We start from the raw sequence: 15520 nt of genomic DNA on the forward strand, positions 1-15520 counted from the left end.
TATCGGATCTGTCATTTATGAATATGTTCTCCCATACTGTAGGATACCTTTTTATTTTATTGATGGTGTCCTTTGATGTACAGAAGCTTTTTAGCTTGATATAGTCCCACTTGTTCATTTTTGCCTTTGTTTCCCTTGCCTGGGGAGATATGTTCATGAAGAAGTCACTCATGTTTATGTCCATAAGATTTTTGCCTATGTTTTTTTCTAAGAGTTTTATGGTTTCATGACTTACATTCAGGTCTTTGATCCATTTGGAGTTTACTTTTGTGTATGGGGTTAGACAGTGATCCAGTTTCATTCTCTTACATGTAGCTGTCCAGTTTTGCCAGCACCATCTGTTGAAGAGACTGTCATTTTCCCATTGTATGTCTATGGCTCCTTGATCAAATATTAATTGGCCATATATGTTTGGGTTAATGTCTGGAGTCTCTATTCTGTTCCTCTGGTGTGTGGCTCTGTTCTTGTGCCAGTACCAAATTGTCTTGATTACTGTGGCTTTGTAGTAGAGCTTGAAGTTGGGGAGTTAGATTCCCCCCCACTTTATTCTTCCTTCTCAGGATTGCGTTGGCTATTTGGGGTCTTTGACGGTTCCATATGAATTTTTGAACTATTTGTTCCAATTCATTGAAGAATGCTGTTGGGGAGGTAAAGACATTTTGTTGAGAGCACCAGCAACTGGATTGTTACCTAGAGTTTTCTGGATATTTTGGGTGATGCGTAAGAAGGATCTCAGGATTCAGATTTTCAGTTTTTGCATTCATTAAGCTCTTCTAAAAGCACTCATTGTGCACCAGGCCCTGTGCAAGGTACTAGGGACCCTAAGATGAACAAAATACAGATAGATTCTGGCCTAAAAGAATTCTAGTGGGGGAGAAGAAAGTAATTTTTAAAAATATAGTTTTATACATGTTCTAATGGAGATGTATGTAAAGTGCTTTGAGGGGAAGAAGAGCTGGCTATTAATTCATCCTGGGAGCATCACAGACAAGGTGGAACTTTGGGTGGCTCTTGAAGGAGAAATGGAGGTTCACCAGAGAAATAAGAGAGGGCTGGCATTCCTGGGAGAGCAAAGAGCACTGGCTGACATAGCACGGAGAGGAGGCATTCACCATGGGGGTGGCGGTAGCTTGGAACACACAAGGGAGTGCCAAGAGGTAGGGGAGGCCACACTGTGGAAGACTTGAACTGGGGACTTTTTGGAAAATTTAAAAAATGCTGACTTTAAAGTGACAAAAGTAAGCAAGTAATGCTTGCTGTAGAATCTAAAAAACACTAGCAAATTGCCTGAAGTGAAATGTTCAAGTTCTAGTTCATCTCTTCTAGGCTCCAAATCCTACTTCCAGAGAGAACTGTGAGGTTTTTTTTCTTAGATGCTCCCATGTATTTTCTATGCATACATAATACATATGTGAGCATGGCTGTGTATATGAATAGGCACATTTTTACACAAGTGGAATCAATGTTTGTGCACAATTTGTTTTATTTCCATGAAAAGTTATATTTTAGACATCCCATTTCAGTCTATATATTCCTATCTTATTTTGAATGGCTGTATGGTATTCCACCATACAGGTGGACCACAATTTGACTAAAAATGATGTTTAAGGTTCATCTCAATGTAGTACTCTGGGAATTTCCATTGGCTTTCTTAGATCTCAAATAAAGATGGTAGTAAGGTAATATTGAGAACCAGTCGAAATGTTCTTAGTGGGTTACAACAATCCTCTTAGTGGGAAGGGGGCTTCCAGGTCTCAGCAGGTTACTCATCTCCACCGAAGTACCATGCCATTTGGTTTGACAGAAAGTCCTCAGAACCTTCCTGTTCCTGGGGTTTCAGCAAAGGAGTCAGCCTTGAAGCTAGATCTTGAAGCCCCAGCAGGAAAATGCCATTCTGTTCTGAGCAGAATGCTGCTGGACTGGTTTTAGGGGCAGGGGGGCTGTTTTCTCATTTTAATCAGTCAATCAACAAATAATTTTTGAATGCCTGCAGTGTGGTTCATATGAACCAACAGAGAAACATGATCCTTGTCTTTGAATAATTTATAATCTGGTTAAACAAACAAGATTCATGAAGCAGGTAGTAAGATTGATTAAGCAGAATGTAAGGATTGTGGAATTATGTCCTAAACAAAGTGCTGTAAGGACTACTGAGAAGGCTACTGAGTGTGGACTGTGATAATCAGGGAGTCCTCTGAGTAGGGGGAGATGTGAAATGGACTTAGGACGATGAGTAGGACTCCAATAAACAGGGTACTTACGGGGGACTTTCCAGCCAAAACCAGTGCACAGTCATAATCACGCAGTCGATTGATAGGAATACTCAATCCAGTTGTTTAAATAACAGGAAAGGTCTAGATTTTCTGTCTGAATTCTCAGACACCAAAGCATCCTACAAGTCTCCTTTCCTCATGAGTCACAGATTCCCCCTGGTGAATAAAGAAAAGAATGAACTTACTATCATGAAAAAAATAACTTACTATCATGAAAATAAGTTAATGTTTATACCCCACCCCTCCTGTTTTCAGGCATATATCACTCTTTTTACCAGGGCTGCTGGAGAACTGCTTTTCTGGGTTTCTGAAACTAGAGCAAGACATTATGTTTGACTTTCAGATGTTTGACTGTAACTGGAAGATAAGATAGAATTACTAAATAAGAAATGTCTAAAATAGATATGAGCCCATCATGAACTCTGGTCCATTGAAAAACTTTGGTATTGGTGACTTGGCATATCCCTTTGACCCAACTTTACTCCAAGTCTTTTCTTACTGTTGTATTCTCAGGTAATACTTCAGTCTTCCATAGGGTTCCTGTAGATATATGATATAGAGATTTCTCTTTTAACTGGGATTGTGGGAAACTAAGGAGGCTTTAAGATCTAAGTGAACAAAGGATGTGTGAGAAAGAATGCTGTCCTTGAAGTTAGAAGACCTGATTTCTATTCTGAATCTTCCATTTAATTTGCCTTATAATCTTGGGTAAATTACTTCACTCATTTGGAAGGACTAATCAAAAATAAGAAATATTGTTCAGTAGGCAGAATGTTGTATTGTGTTCTAAAGTCCTCTCAGAAAAACAGTTGAACTAGTTCAGGTGTTTTTATCCTAGGGAGTTATCCATGAATGTAAGGGTATTCTGAAGCTCTTCCATTTTATGTAAAATTTGGTCCATGTACATATATATGCATATATATTTGCTGGGGAGAGACTCCATAGATTTCATGAGATTTCCAAAGAAGTTCATGTCCCCCTGCCGGCCCCCCACAAAAGTTAATCACTTATGGATGATAGAAACTCTGAAGGCTTTTTAAGTTTGACAATTTTATCAATCTTTAATTTTTGATCTTTACAGTAAGACATAAATATTTTTACAAGGAGAAGGATTAACACAAATCCTTTTAAATCATACCATCTTTACTTTAATCTGAGGCTAATTCTATATTGTGGAGGAACATTTTTTTTTATTAGAGAATTCTATGAAGCCCAAAGTCCTAGAAGTTTTGTTCTATTAAACTTGGACTTGTTTGTATGCTGACATGTTGTTTATTGCATTAACACTGTCTATGCTAAATTATGTTGGGGAGAAAACATGTTTCCTTCAAATGAAGAGTGTTTCTCAGGGTTCTCTAAGGTCTATCCCTGGATTAAGAGGTTAAGTATTCCAGGGGAAAACTTATTCACTATCTTACTTTACTTTCCTGAAAAAATGTCATTTTCTGAGCTTTTTACTCTTACTTCTTTAGTGTTTACTTTTTCAGGTGGCCATTATAAGGCCATGCATTTAAACAAAGTTTCTGTGTCTTTCAAAGAAGCAAAGGAAAAAGCATTGCCTAATGTTACCCAATGTCTCTAATATGTATGTAGTCAATAAGAACCTCTTCAAATTGAATATCGGGAAAGAAAAGTTTTTGACAGATGAGTTTGTATTCTTTCTATTAAAAAAATGACAATGCAACTTATTTCCCTTTTTGATTTATCTACCAGGACTTTCAGACCTAAAGTCAATGCTCAAATATAATTTGTAAGAGGTTATTCATTATAGATATTTGCATATGTTTTCCAATATTTACTCCAATATTATAATTTATACATTTTTTGGATTATAAAATAGTACATTCTGATTGAAGAAGAATGTACAGAAGAACGTAGTCTCATTAGGACTAATAGTTATTATTCTTCTGGCCTTCCAGTTCTGTTTTTTAATGAATAGGTACACTTTTCATAAGGTTCAATCAATTGTACATAATTATATATAGACTACCTTTTTATTTAGTAACATATTATGAGCATTTTCCATTTCTATTAATGATTTATGATGACAGTTTGGTATTGTATAATAAAGATGTACCATTATTTTATTCTAAGGTTGACATCTTTATATATAAATGTTTGTACTCCTTTTTGTTTACTTAGAATAAACATCCAGAAGTAGAATAAGTAAACTGAAAGATTTTCACTAATACTGAAAACTTGCTTTATGGACATGTTACAACAATTTACACTCCACACCAGCAGCGTTGGAGGGTGGCCATTTCCTTACACCATTATCAACACTGATCATCTTAATCCACTTTACAGTAGAAAAAAAGACATATCATTATTTGAATTTATGTTCAAATTGATTTCAATGTGATTTAATATTTTAAAAAATTTATTAACCACTTGGAGGTTTCTATATGTGTAAACAGTATGTCATTGTCCTTTGCCCATTTTCCTACTGAGGCATCTGGCTTTTTTCCTTATTGTTTTGCAAACGTTCTTTGTATATTAAGAATAAAATCCCTTTGCATGTTTCTCCCATATGTCAGTTGCTTGTTCATTGCTGTGAGAGGCAGATAGTGCAGGGAGCACAGATAAAGACACTAGACCTGGACTCTCTGGGTTCATAGCACAACTCAGAAATTACTCAATACCTTTGTTCATCTCTTTCCTTATCTATAAATTAGGATAATAGTGCTATCTCCCTGCTATGTACAACAGTTGGAACAGTGCCTGGAGTCCAATGTGCACTCACTACTACCTAGGTTTATTAATTAGTAGTGTATTTTCAAATACCCTGTTTCATATTGTGCCGATTTATTGGTTGTCATATATCTTTTTTGGGGAGAGGGGCATGGGTGGAGGGCGGCAGACTCAAAGGAGAGCAATGAATGCCTGGGTCAGTGCCATTAGCACGTTGTGACAGCTTTGTAAAGGACAAACAGCATTCCAATTCCAGGTTTGATTCACACACAAAATAAATGTAGGTGTACAGAGAAAGGTACCTGAATATACTTGGAATGTGCTGATTGTAAAACACTTAGGTTATTGTATCTATTAAATTATTTTGTTTTAAATGACATATCATGTTCCAATGACCTATGAGGATCTCAGGATGTCCCACAGGTCCTCAGTTTAAACCTCATCTTTTCCATCCAGGAAATAATCCAAGTGGGGCTCACTTGCTTAAAGGGAGGGAAATGACAGACATTAGTGTGAGGCTTCTCCAGGAAGGAGCTGCCAGTTAGCCATCAACCCTGGAAGCCCACAGAATAATTTCACTTGAGACTGGAGACCCCAACAGCTGAAAATAAAACAAATTATGTTCTAAATCTGGCTTGACATGAGGAGTGAAGAGCCTCCAATTTGAAAATAATCACAGCCACTGTATCTTCATCCTCCAGATGAAGCCTCGCATTTTAGTCAGTCAGTGAGCAATGTTCCTTTTATTCTATTCTCAAAGTCTTGACATCACTAAAAATAAATGACTCAATTACACTTGTGCATAAGCAGCTGGAAAACTACCAAAATCTTCCCAATCTCGAAACTGTGTAAACAGAGACACCAGAGCTGGGGGTGGGGGGAGAGAAAAAGGAAACAAAAGTGTAGAGAGCAAGAGAATCTTAAGAATAAGAAGCTACACAAAAGCAGCTAGGGGAAGACGGGAGGGTGCTTATTCCATTTCTCTGTTCCCAGTAGCACCTTGTAGTCCATAAACCTTTGGGTCCAGGAAGCAAACCAGGTGGAAAAAAAGGATCAAGAAAGTTTGTAAACACCTTGCAAATAAATGTGCTCTGCCAATACACATTCCAGTGTTCAGGGGAAAGCATTGGCAGCTGCCTGGGGTCAGATGCCCCAGGATCCTGGGGGCCTCATCTAGAGCTTAAGGACTAATGGGAAAAATGGAAACAGAATGCTTGCTGGCCAAGAAGCCCCCAAATACAACCACAGAGCCCCTCATTTTCCAGAGACTGGTCTTCTGTGGTGGCTTTTATCTCAGAATGCACATTTACAAAAATGAAATGTTTCAAACGTCCTACACAACCGCAACATTCTTTCTTTTATTTACTGTCTTGGGTGGAAGAATATACTTTGTCTCCTAGTGTCCTTTTGCCAGGAATGCAAAGCAGGTTTGGCCAGCAGAAAACCTGATCATCTTTATTCCTTCCTTCGTGTTACTCAGGAGATGAAGGAAAAGGTCAGAGCGGCTGGGCAGCTGAACCTCATCGCCCCAAGATGGGCTGCACGATATGTACGCACTTCAAGGGGAGAACTTCACTGGAGGTGAAAGGGGAATGAGACTAACTGAAGAAAATGAGGAGCGAGAGCCGGGTTAAGCCTGGGGCCTAGAGTCCTCCGTGCTTCTTCTGAGAAGCTGCCCAGAGAGCGGAAGCCGAGCGTTCCTCCGTGAACTCTCTCCTTCTCTGGCTCTGCCAGCCCTTGCTGTGCTCTCATTTTAATCAGCAAATGACGTACCTCTGGGAGCCAAGGAATCCATGAAGGGACCCTGCAAGAGCGGTGGCAAAGAGCTTTCTTCTTTTTCCACACAAAGACAGGCCAAAGGGGAATGGTTTAAATTGCTTCCAGCAGGATTTAGGTTCGGCATGAGGAAAATCTCTGGGAGGGTGATGAGCCTCTGGAATGCATTACTAAGAGAGGCGATGGAATCCACTTCAGAGATCTCCAAGGATGCCACGGAATGCTAATCTTTCCTTAATGGCTAATATTTTGGTGTAATCAGAGGCCTAGGCATTGATGAACTTTCAAGTCCCTTTCACTCCTGAGATGCGAATATGAAATCTGGCAGTGGAATGGCAGTAGAATGGAATATCCATTGTCCTGTGACATCTGGAGTATTCAAACCCTGCTTCATTAGGTCACCTGAGGCCCCTTGAGTACCTGCCCCCACTCGTGATTAGGTAAGGATGTTGAGTTTACAGATCTGGTGGCATGGAGGGGAGGAAAGGGGGTATTGGGGAGAAAAGAATCACATTGAAAATAACACAGTTTAAATGCACCAGAAAGTGAGTCTGCGCCAACATTTAGGGAGTGCTGAAATTCGAGTAAGGGAAATGACAATAATCTATCAAATATTCCAAGGGGTAGGAACCATGCCAGAGCTGAAAAGCAGGGCAAGGCTCCTAAGCTGGGTAGAAGGAAGACAAAAAGGCAGAATGTTAAGAGCAGAATTTTTACTTAAGGGACCCTTGAAACTCAATCTCACCACAGGTGTAGCAAAGGAGTTGAGATGGGAGTGAATAATTAATATAAAACTGCATAAAAACTGCATAAACAGAAGGTAGCATCCAGGATTTTATAAATAAACCAAGAATGACGTCAAGGGTATTTTTATAATAAAAAGATAATTTCATCACTCCTGGGCCCCTTTGATTTATTGAGTGAAAGCTATTAGGTGGGGAACTGGGATGAACTTGCACCTGCCCTTGAAGGTGCTTCATGCAGGCAAATGGGAGCCACATGTTGGAGAGTCATGGACTGGCCCTTGCTGAAGGTCCTCCGGATGGATCTGGTGGGCCAGGTCATCAGTGGGGAGTGCACGACTGGGTGAGGGGCTCAGGCCCCTGGGAGGTCCATGGCTTAGTATTAAGGTACTCTGATTAGTGCATCTTCACGTGAAAATATTGTCCTGTGCAAAGAATCAGCACCTTTTTTCCTTTACTTTTTTTCTCCAGGGTGACTCAGTCATATAAGCACACTCATTTCTATTGAATAGTTTCAAAGAAAAAAACCAAACTAATTGTTATGTTTACGGGAAGAGGTGTAGGCTAGCCAACATTTTGCTTTCTGGTTTGTGAGTTTTTGAGCCAACAAGCAGAGAGAAGTGGTTAGCTTTCCTCTCTCTTGTATTGCACATTTGTGCAACATTGTCTTTTGAACTGTGACCTAGGCCATGGAATAGGGAGTCAGGATGACTGACGTATGGTTCCTGCTGTCAGAGCGGTCCAGTCAGGGTGGGGGACTAGCCTGTACCAGGCTTCTGTGTCAGGGAGCCCACCCAGAGAGCAGGGAGGGAAGGAAGCCATCATTGTTGAGCATCATGATTATTTGTTACTAAGTTTGTTACTAAGTTTGTTACTCAGTTTGTTACTAAGACCATACTGATACTAATTACTAAATTCTCCTGATTTAATGAGAGAATCTAATCAGTGGAGGTTAGTAGAAGTCATAACCCTTAGAAGGGATTGGTTAACACACCATTCCACCTGTTTTATTTCTCCACAGGCAGGATTTTAACTCGAATATGTGAAACCCCATCATTCCCTAAGATGAAGAACAAGGAGAATAAAGCTAGTCAGGAACCGTGAGGGCCAAGGTGCTCTCATCCTCCAAGGCTGATATAACACTTGGGTTTCCTTCCTGGATGCCTCTCATCAGAGTGGTTTTAAGGCGAGAGGTTCTGGGATTTTTTCTGTGCCATGGGGATGGGTGGAGTGCCATTATTGTTGAGTGGCAGGGATGATGTTAATGACCCGTGCTGGGAGCTGTCGAACTGGTGGTAATTGTCTGAGTCTTGCCACTGACATTTCTAGGAAGGAATTTTGGCCCTAATGATTTTGGCTGCAGGAAGTTGGTAAGATAACCCTCCCTTCCCCCTTCCAATTTTCAGCACCTCTGGGGAAAAGGAAAACCCCAGACACCAGCTTTCTGGTAACATAAGATGCTTCCCATAACCATGTACTATAAATTATACTAAGCACGACCCTCCTCTTTCTCTTCCCCTTTGTATCGCTCCCTGAGCAATATTGTAAGAGTCTACACGATCTCATAAGGGACTTGGCTGGCAATCAGTTGAAGATACTGTTCCTTTGGCAGCAGTTCCAAGTGACTAGACTAATGTATTCCTTTTTGCTTAGTTTCTACAAAATCGCGTTACCGTACTAAGCAGCTGAGGGACTGGAAGATGAAACCCAAGCCTGGAGAAAGTTCAGGCACAAGCTGGCAAAGGCCCTCAACCAAGTAGCATTATTCCACCTGCTTTAAGTCATGGGACTGTGCACATGAAAGGTAGTTGCTGTCTCCCTTGAGGTGTGGCCTCCCGGCAGTCAGTGAAGTCCAGGGTCTCTGGCTGGCCAAGAGACAGCTGGGGCTCTGACCAATGTCTGCAGAGGTAAAGTCTTCCTAGCTGACTTTGTTTTCTGTGTAGCATGTCCTCCTCCTTTAACTCTACCTTTGATGTTGCAGAATCTGACTGTGTTTGGGACCTGGAGGTTACTGGAACTCTGCACAAATACTCCTAGAGACGAAGGTGGCCAAGCAGCTTGGCCAAGTGAACCAGAGAAACAAAACTATTTGTTAAGGTCCTTTGCTGCCTATCCTGGAGTCATGAGAAATAAACATTCTGAAGTCCGACACTTGCTACCCATGTGTCTAAGGCATGCTGTAAGCTTTTCTGCCCCCCAACCCTTCATTTGTAAAAGGATGGGGAACCAAGTGATCTCTGAGTTCCTTATTGCTCATTTAGAATGACCCCATGAAACCAGGTCAGTTTCCCTAGAGTGCATTGTTAGTAGATGAAATATTTTCCCCACCTCCTGAAAAACAAATAAATACATACAATCTTATCAAACTTAATTATTAAAGGTGTCTAGTCATTATCTTCAATTTCATTTCATAGAAAGTGAAACAAATTCAGACCAAATGTATTACCCACATGAAATAAGTCAAGCTTTAGTGAGCTTAATAAACAGTGAGATGGGGCCTGGACAAGTCTCTGGCCACATCCACAGATGCGTCAAGGAAGTTCAGTCTAGCGTAAAAGCAAGACCCAAAACATATGCATGTCTAGTTCTTCCAACCTCTTGGAAGCTTCCCTGCCTACCCCATGTCCAAGGCAGTTCATTAAGAGGGTGTCTTCCACCCATGTCTCTAGTTGTCACTCACAATCACCTACTGAATTATTCATTAGTGCTTGCTCTGTTTTGCTGCAGATCCATCCTGCTACTAACTAACCTCAGGGGTTACTCTTGTTTCTGCACTTGCTCTGACCTTTGGACTGTATGGTCCCACTAAACTTCCTCCCAGAAGACTTCATTTCACCCAGATACTTTGCCTTAGGCCTCATTAGCTGAATGTGGCCTTGGCCTTTATTCATGTGAGTTCTACTGCCACGGGCATGACACACATCAGTTTTAGCTGACTTCCAGGAGCACCTTCCGAACATGATAATAGAAAATAGATGAAATAAGAGCCAGAGGTTAGACTTAAGGATCTAAGAAAATTTTATCAGAGTGCCTGATGGACGAGCAGGGGACCCAGGTGCATAGTGGGAGTCAAGGACAGTAGGTTCCTAGATATTGGGTTAGACTTCAGGCTTTGGGTTGTAGTTCCTGATGGGGGCGATGGCAAGAGTTCTCACAGGATCAAGGTTCTAAAGACTCCAGGGATCCTGCAGGCCTTGAATAGTAATACCAATTAGAAAACCTTGACACATCAGTATCTTTACCTACAGGACCACCATACTTATGCTCCAGGTAGTGAATCCTAGTCAGTGTGAGTTATTGTGCAAGCAGTCAGAAAACTGAACAAATGCAGTCATGACCCTTAGTCTGGGGCTTGGTACCTGGTGGGGCTCTGCTCCTTGTACCCTGCCTTTCCCCACAGGTGATAAGCCCAACTCAGCTAATCCAAATAAATCGAATTTCATCAGATCCTGAAAGTGTCTATATTTTCAGACATTCTGGCCCAGGTCAATTACATGCAGTCTAGGTTTCCTCTTGTGAGCAGCCAGCAGGAGGGTTGTCACTGAAGGAAGTGTGCTGAGCGACAGGTGAGTGAGTGGGGGCAGAATGGCAGCGTGGGGGCTAGGGGAGGAGTCTAGTATGCAAGTCAGGAATGAGTGAGGGGAGACGGCCCTTCTTGGGGACTCAGTAAGTACTTGGAAACGGATGCACGAATAAACCACTCTTTCTGATTTTTCCCAGACTCAGGATGAAGGCTGCTGATCAATTATCCAAACTGACATACCAGGTCATGGCTGAACTATCGGCAGACGTGACTCAGCATTGAGTCCTATGATGCAAGGCTATTCCTGTTTTACCTCTAACCCCAGTTTGTTGGCCACTGGGGACAGGTTGAGCCGTGGGGAGGACGAGGTGTGGGGAAGCGGGGCTGGACAAGGCTTTTCAGGGCAACGTTTTTCAGAGCCAGCCCATTTCTGGCAAAAGTATTACTCTCTAGGCAAGTGTTATTTTCTGTGTTGATCTAAGACAACATTAACTTCTGAAACAGTTGCACTCGTTTTGCCAATTTTCCGAGCTCAAAACAGGAATGGAGTTAATAAAGCAACGGAGGCATTTTGGACGGTAAACCTCTACTTTCAAAATGCCCACATGTGTGTAATTTTCCACTTTCTTCCTAAATTTCTATGCCTGGAAGGAGCCTCAGAAATCTAAACCTCTTGTTTACAGATGAGAAAACTTAGGCCATGAGAAGTAGAGGATTTGCTCAAGGCCACACGGCTATCTAGGGAAAAGCCAAAATCAGAATCCAAAACCTCAGGCTTCTGGAAAGTGCTGTTTTAACCCTTCCCATCTTGAATGGGTACCCCTGGGGGTTTTGAGATGCTGCTTCAGCATTGGGGAACCATCAGCCTTGACCTGCCCAGACCACAGCTTTACCTCAGCAGGTAAGTGCAGCCGTGCAGAATCATAGTCTTCTTATAAGGGGAGGTTCAAAAAGGTTAGAGAAAGCAGTTGAGAAGCTTTATCATAAACTGATATTTTATGTTTTAGCAACTATTTTGTGTTATGATACTATTTATCATAATAAGCTGGTTCATTTACATGTTAATTCCACAAATACAAGAGGGTGTCTATCATGGGCCAGCACGACTTTAGGGACCAGAGGGAGGGTTGCAGCAGCGGATAAGGAAGGCTTCCTTGATCCTTGTCTTCCTGGAGTCTTCAGCCTACTAAAGGGTTTGAAAGCTGTTCTTTGTTCCAAGTCCCACTTCTCTGTACCCATCCCAAGCGCCAGTTGGACTATATCACTGTACAACTCCCTGCCATGACCCTCCATTCGATAAAAACACACTTCAGAAAAATGAATGCATGTTTTTGCCAAATTTAACCCTTATCAAATATTTCTTGGTTAAGTAGCTCTACTAACTCAGAAAATAAAGAAGAGGAGACTGAAAACCCTAAATGTCAGGGAAGTATGGAAACTGCTCAAAGCTGGAAAGTGACTTGCTGAAGACCTCAAACATTAATAAAGTCAGAGAGAGAACCAGATTCTGAAGCTCTTATTTTATTGCTCTTTCACAAGAACGGAACTCCTAAAAATTCACGAGCACTAAAACACTTCTAAAAACTTAAGTTATTCCTTTCACAGTAGAAAAATCTGCTGGGAAGACAACATCACTTGCCCCCACTGAGCCTTATTCATTTCCTGCTGCCATCCTAGGACTTGGCAAACTGCGCTGTACAGAGCAGGCACTCAATATACTTGCTTCATGTGCACATGAGTGAATGAATGAATGTTATGGACACTGATACAAGGCATCAATTTACAGTGTTACTCACAGACATGTAGGGAGCACACTTTAAATGTACTTCACTCATTCTGTTCTTAGAAGAGCTTTGTGTAGGATTTAAAAAAATTCTGTTCAATTCCATAAGAAAGGGAAACAAAAGTGATTTCTGCACATTTCTTTCTACAGGTGGAACCCCAGAAGGATTTTTTGACATAAAGTGTCAGGCTGGTCTCCACGATATTATAAGACTACCTCCAAACTGACTTTTACCTTCTCAAGAGAGGGTAGGAGGTAAGAGAAGTAGTATCTCCTTTTAAACACTGATCAGTCTAGAAGATACAGAAGGACATTTGAAGGGAATGGGGAATGTGGAAAAAGGAGAACTATGTTAGTAATTTTGTTACTATTTTCAAAACATGTTCATATCCATTCTCTCATTTACTGCTCAAAACAATTGTGTAGATGCTGTTATTCCCATTTTACAGATGAAGATACTGAGGCATAAGCTGAGAAATGTCTGGGCCTGCACTCAAGGCTAATTCTCCCGACTTTAGAGATGGTACCTTTCCCAGCACCTCATCTTTTCTTTGTAAAACACAGCAATACCACAGACCTGGGCATGAATAGGCTTCACCCATGGATCACGAAATGGGAGATTTTGTGGTAAATCAGTCTTACAACTGATGGATGCTGTACATTGGTGTACATTCCCTATTTTAGTTGACAGCATCACCTTGTGGATGAAAAAACATCTGGTGTGTGTTTTTATTTGTAAATATATGTATACTCTGCGGATTAGGATAATGAGCCAAGCTATTATGCTGTCAATCAGAATTGTTTAGGGGTTGAAACTTCTTTTCCAGAGTTTATTTTTTTAGAAGTCAACTATTAAAGAGTGATCAAATAACAGTATTTACTGATAAATGAACAGAATTGAAAGCTGGTTTGTTTTTGGCCGTCTTGGTTAAAACTTACTGCAATTTTGCTTGCTTAATTAATGTTTTTTGAAAAGTGGAAATTAGAATTTATAGTATTTGTGGCTTTGTGGTGAGAACTGAAAGGGCAAAGTGAAATAACAGCAGCTTAACAGAGTCTTATTATCTAAACAGAATGGTAGGGCCTCAAGTTTGAAGATCTTGAAGTTAAGCTGTTTCAGCTTGGGATGAATGAAAAATCTCTTAGCCTCCGTTACTTTATCTCTAACATAGGGAGCGTAATGTCAAGCTTGTGGGTTGATCATCAAATGCCTGATAACCCGGATCCATATTTTTAAGATTTTAAGAGAAAGAGTCCCTTCATTTAATGAGAAAGAATGAAAACAAAACAAGTGTGGACAGAATCCACACCCCGCCAGCAAAAACTTAGACACATTTTTGCAGGAACCTTAGCTAGCTTGGATTCTTTAGCTTGTTGCCGTTTTTAGTAGACACATTGGTTTCTAAAAAATACTTTGTTACCAGAAGTGAAAAATGACAAATTCCCTGTTTTTTCCCCCCAAAGGTTATAAAACTAACACCACAATTTCCTGGCAGCAAAGTAGGAGCAATTTACCCCAATTTGATAGATTATTAATAATAAAATAGGTTATTACTATTACATTTCATAATTTGGTCATTACTCACGTGAATGATTATTTGGAAGAGAATTTATCAATCTGCATTACATTGCATACCACGTCCTGATTAAATGTTTCCTTCAGAAAATATTTTGGAAAAAAGTTTGGCTCTTTCAAAAAAAAATTTCCCTTTTCTTGTTAGATGAAGCCTCATTGGGCAATCCATGAACAGTCGGCATGGATTATAAATAACGTCTCATGTTCACAGTCTGAAAAAAGCTGCCCGCTTAGCGCCTCACACCAGCCTCTTTGCAGACGCCGTGCCTCCCTCAGCACACACCCTCCCCCCAGCCCAAACTCCCAGCTGAAGGTCTTCAGGGCGAACTTTCAGTTTGAATTTCCCGGCTTTCTGTCAGTTTGTGTCAGAGCCGTAGCCACCTTCTCCCACCGACTGTGATGGCTTTGCTTTCCCTCCCCCTCCCACTCGATCGCCTCCGTGCACTGTGCGGGCACACTTACAGGAGCAGCGTGCTGAAGACAGATGGTGGGGCCGGGCCGGCCACCCTGGCACGGGGCCGAGGGACACGCCTCGCCGCCGGCATGTGCAGCCCAAAGCTCCTCTGCGAAGCCTTGTCCCCTTGGTTGGGTCCTGTGGGCGTGTGTGTGCGCGCTTGTGCACACGTGGCACGTTTTGTTGTGGTGGTGGTTGTGGCTGTTTGTGTTGTTGTTTGGGCCAATGACAACAGAGGCCTCGCTGGCTGGCTGCTCTTTCCACTCTTGGCAGGTTCCAGACTCCCAGACAGGAAATTCTCCCAACGATTGCAGCTGTGAATTGGCCCATTTTTCTGGAAAGAGGATAAAGAAAAGAGTTCTGTGGGTCTTTTGCTTTTCTTGCACAAGCCAGGGTGTGTTGAATACAAACAGGGTGTGGAGGGTAGGTGGACAGGGGGGCTGGGGTGAGGGAGGGGATGGGGCCATGGCCCCGTGGAGCGTACGCTGCTGTTCCCTGGAGCCAGAGGTGGGGCTGTTCTGAAGGGGAGACTGCCCTAGGTCCCTGTGGGGTTTCAGCAATTTGACCCCTTTGACAGCAAGAGGCACTCACTTCCATTCATTTCTTCAACAAATAATCGAAGGCTTGCTCTCTGCCTGGTGTGCTGGGAGGTGAGACTCCACCAGGGAACAAAATGGTCAAGGTCTACACCCCATGCAACT

At 41.7% G+C, this 15520-nt stretch overlaps 1 long non-coding RNA gene across 1 annotated transcript in view; it reads right to left on the reverse strand.

The window, feature by feature from the left end:
- LOC140844969 (uncharacterized) overlaps positions 1–15112 on the reverse strand; it is a 65082-nt gene extending 49970 nt beyond the window's left edge. The window contains exons 1-2 of the long non-coding RNA XR_012123558.1: positions 14828–15112; positions 2262–2429 (exon numbers count right to left, since the gene is read on the reverse strand). This is a non-coding gene — a long non-coding RNA (uncharacterized lncRNA). The remainder of the gene's footprint in view (positions 1–2261; positions 2430–14827) is intronic.
- Between the last annotated feature and the right edge of the window lie 408 nt (positions 15113–15520).

This window comes from Manis javanica, chromosome 2 (assembly GCF_040802235.1).
Source record: "Manis javanica isolate MJ-LG chromosome 2, MJ_LKY, whole genome shotgun sequence".
Classification (NCBI taxonomy): Eukaryota; Metazoa; Chordata; class Mammalia; order Pholidota; family Manidae; genus Manis; species Manis javanica.